This window comes from Protobothrops mucrosquamatus, unplaced genomic scaffold (genome assembly GCF_001527695.2).
Source record: "Protobothrops mucrosquamatus isolate PMUCROS unplaced genomic scaffold, P.Mucros_1.0 scaffold2, whole genome shotgun sequence".
Lineage (NCBI taxonomy): Eukaryota > Metazoa > Chordata > Lepidosauria > Squamata > Viperidae > Protobothrops > Protobothrops mucrosquamatus.
Genome location: NW_015386389.1, coordinates 1,864,695 through 1,869,285, shown reverse-complemented (window position 1 = coordinate 1,869,285; position 4,591 = coordinate 1,864,695).

Sequence of the window (4,591 nt, the reverse complement as noted above, 5' to 3'; positions counted from 1 at the left end):
AATCAGCTCAAACCCCACTGGCAGTTAAAAGGAAGAAACAGCTGCGATCGCACACTACTCCCAGAAGCACGAAGCTGAAGACACCAGCCTGAAGATGACGAATGTGACTTCGTCGAAACGTCGCCAAGACACTTCCAATTTTACGCGGGAGAAAACCCGAATATCCAAAGACCTACATACAAACACCCGCGAAAACCTCTCTCTCTCTCTCTCTCTCTATATATATATATATATATATATAGAGAGAGAGAGAGCGAGAGAGAGAGAGCGAGAGAGAGAGAGAGAGTCTTAAAAATATGAGTCTCGGGTATATTCATATGCAACATCATATATATAATATACTGTATATATTACAGTCCATTTTGAATACATAAGGGAAAAAGAGTCTTGAGAGTTAACAAGACAGTTATCTGAGAGTTCTTCTGTTAGTCTCTATCAGGGATTGTTTTTAGCTGTTAAGTTGTTAAAATTAAGTTGTTAAATTGGGGACTCAATGGGAGAATTTCACGCTGAATGTGGCTGTTAGGTTGATGGCAGACTCCATGTCTGCCCCATTGCTTTCTGATCTCTACCCATCCATCTTTTTGTTATCATATTGAGATATTCTCGTTCGTTATTTTCTTTTTTGTTGTTTATTTTATTCTATTATTTTACTCCTGTTTTGTTTATTCCTTCCTTTTTATTGTTGTAAGCCACTTAGAGTAGCCCCATGGCAAGATAGGTGGAAAATAAATTTAAGAAAGAAATAATAAATAAGTAATGTTAGCAAGGAATTTTCAATGGCTCTGCCAACTCACATTCCCCAAACTAAACTATCCTGAACTAAACTACTCATTTGGGATGTCCAAGACAAGAAGACAATATCACAGGTAAGAAACTTCAGATGTTACTATAGGAGATGACCAGGCTGAGCTCGAGGGAGGGGGTCAAATGCATCATGAGTCTTGAGTCCCTTGACACCCACAAGAGAATTAAGTCCAGCCCACCTTGAATTCCATTGACTCTTATCTACCACCTATTTGCTATGACCATTAGTAGTTCAGATTCTTGTAGAGAGCATTAGTCTACAATAAATTTATATTCATTTGAACTGCCTGGATTCCTGATTCCCACCCCCACTTGACGGTTACCTTGTTTTTATTGTTTCCTTTTAGCTAAATCTACTGACAAGGAGGTCTAATGAGGATGAAATATGCTAGTGGGTAGTGAGTGCATTTGTGTTGGAAGAGTCACGTGTACAGTTTATACTTCTTAAACAGAAAAGGAAGAATGAATGCAATACACAATAAATAGATCACAGAGCATAGATCTTTTAGGTCTTCTATTCCAACCCCCTGCTCAAGCAGGAGACTCTATACCACTTATAATAATAGTAAAGTTGGAAGGGACCTTGGAGAACATCTAGTCTAACCCCTTGCTCAGGCAGGAAAACCTATACCATTTCAGACAAATGGCTGTCCAGTCTCTTCTTAAAAACTTCCAGTGTTGGAGCATTCACCGCTTCTGGAGGCAGGTTGTTCCACTGGTTAATTGTTCTAACTGTCAGGAAGTTTCTCCTTAGTTCCAGGCTGCTTCTCTCCTTGGTCAGTTTTCATCCGTTGCTTCTTGTCCTGCCTTCAGGCGCCTTGGAAAATAGCTTGACTCCCTCTTCTTTGTGGCAGCCCCTGAGATATTGGAAGACTGCTATCATGTCCTCCCTCGTCCTTCTCTTCATTAAACTAGACATACCCAATTCCAGCAACCGTTCCTTATATGCTTTAGCCTCCAGTCCCCTAATCATCTTTGTTGCTCTTCTCTGTACTCTTTCTAGAGTCTCAGCATCTTTTTTACATTGTGGTGACCAAAACTGGATGCAGTATTCCAAGGCATTGTAAAGTGGTATTAATACTTCATATGATCTTGAGTCTATCCCTCTGTTAATGCAGCCTAGCACTGTGTTGGCCTTTTTGGCAGCTGTAGCACACTGCTGGCTCATATTTAGGTGATTGTCCACTAGGACTCCAAGGTGCCTCTCACAGTTACTACTATTGAGCAAGGTACCCCCTATACTTCAGACAGATGTCTCTCCAGTCTCTTTTTAAGAACCTCCTGTGATGAAGTGTCCACAACTTCTGAAGGCCAACTGCTCCACTAGTTAATTATTCTCACTGTTAGGAATTTTCTCCTTAGTTCTAGGTTGCTTCTGTCCTTGGTTAGTTTCCATCCATAGGGGTCTTCTCTCTGCTTTTACATGAAACTGGGTGAAATCACCAGTACTGAAACCATTATACTCTATCACTTACATGAATAAACATTGTCATTGTCATCATTTGTCATCTTCTTGTTGTACTTTGCAACAGCCCCCACAAGAAATCTTCAAACCAAGATTTAGAAGAGGCAAGAGGAAGTAGCAGAGGAAGACAGAATTGGGATCAGGAGAAGAATATGTGATCATTTGGTTTGATTTTATTTATGTATTAAACTTGCATGCCACCCATCTCACCAAAGATGGCTTTAGGTGGACTAGTAAAGATGACTTTACTTTGGTTTCATGACATAAAGCCTTCCTGAAAAATATGAATTTAGGAAGGAATTTAAAGAAATAGGGAAAATAATCACTAATTGTTCTGGGAGGGAGCTTCAAGTGTTTGTGTCATGAAGGAAGAAAGATAAAGAGTCAAAGCCACAGAACGTTGGAAAGAAAGAATCCTGAGCATCTTAGGCATATTTAAGTGTTTATAAATAACTGATTTCCAGAGCTTTGATGGCATATTATTTAAATAAAGAAAAATCCAAACATATAGATGGAACCAGTTGTTGCTATACTGGAAACAACAATAGCCCGAGGCTAATCCAATCAATGTCTAAGATCTTTAGAAAACTATCTCTGGAACTGACATTTCCACTCCCTTTATGGCTACAGTTTTCCCATGTTCCCTATCCACAAATGAATATTCCAGAATGTGAGATATAATGAAGAGAGGAAATTGAGAGAGGAAGCGGGCATCTTTGCCCTACTGGTATTAGATCATTTGTGTAGAGTACAAAATACAAAATAAAAAGAAATGCAATCTAAAAAGTGTTCCTCAACGGATTTAAAGGAATAGAGAGATCCCTAAAATATGAAATTTAACCTTCTTGCCTTCATTTCTTCTGCGGGAGAATTCCCAAATGCAGCTTGTTTTGTTGCTGCTGTTTATTACTCTACATCAGGGGTGTCAAAGTGCCGGCCCGCAGGCCGGATGCATCATCTGGAAGCCGCGCCCACCCCATTGCCAGCAATGGCAAAACCATCCCGATACATTGCGCAACATCATGTGACGTTGTGAGTTTGACATGTCTGATCTACATAGTTAACCTGTGTTTGTCACAGTACCATGTTTGTGCTGGTCTTCCTATTTTTTTAATACGAAAAATAAAGGAATTTTCATACCAATTCCTTGTTCCAAATACCAGTTTAATACCGGACTCCTTGGTCCTCTCTGAGCTTGGTTGTTCGCTTGCAGTCATTTCCTTACTCAACTAATAACATCATCGGTGTGAGGGAGCGTGGGGTTTGCTTCTTGTTTTTATATAGTAGTTTGTGGAAGAAGAAAACAACAATCCACTACTATCACTTCTAGGATATCCTTATCAGTGGAAGAAATAATGGCAAATTAGACAGACAAGTCTATTGAATAATGGCCCACACTAACCAAGTGCTCCATTAGCAAAGCAACAACCCAATATTCCACAAGAGGAACTATTTATGAACATTATTCTGATGAATGCAGATGCACTGCAGCAATCTAAGACACCAAGAAAAGGAAACATACTAGTTATACAACATCTTGTGGATGTCCAAGTGCCTGACCACTCAACCCACTACAGCACAGCCAACACAAACTATAAAAAGGAAAGCATTGCCATACATCAAAAACATCTCTGAAACAGTCTATTAAAAAAGAAACATAACATCACTATATCACACAAACCAAGCAAAGCCCTCCAAAAATGCTTAAATAAATCAAAAGACCCAGTAGCTGAAGGGAAGGGGTGAGAAACAGAAGTCATCTCTACAACATATAGTGTAAGGATTGTAATAGCCACTGTGCAGGACAGAGAATGAGAACAGTAGCAGAGCTCATCCATGAATACCAAGCAGCAGTCAGACAACAGGCATTCCATCAGCCAAGGACCCGGGGTAGGGGCGGGGGGGTAGCGGCCATTATAAGGGAGAGCCTTTGTCCAAGGGAGACCACTGTGCCTCAGATAGACGGCGTGGAGTCGCTCCTTGTGGAGTCGCTCCTTGTGAAGTGGGGGAATGGGGTGCAAGTGGGCTTGTTGATTATATACCTGGCTCCCTGCTATGTATCAACAGCCCTGCCTGAGCTGGCCGACGTGATAGCCGGGGTGGCGGTGGGGACCCCCAGGCTTATGGTCTTGGGGGATTTCAACCTGCCATCAGTGGGTGAGACGTCGGCGGCAGCCCAGGAGTTCTTGGCTTCCATGACGGCCTTGGACTTGACCCAGTTAATTCAGGCCCCCACCCACACGGGCGGACACATGCTGGATCTCATTTTTGTCTCGGGCCAGTGGCAGAATGATCTGACATTAGGGGACATAGTTATTG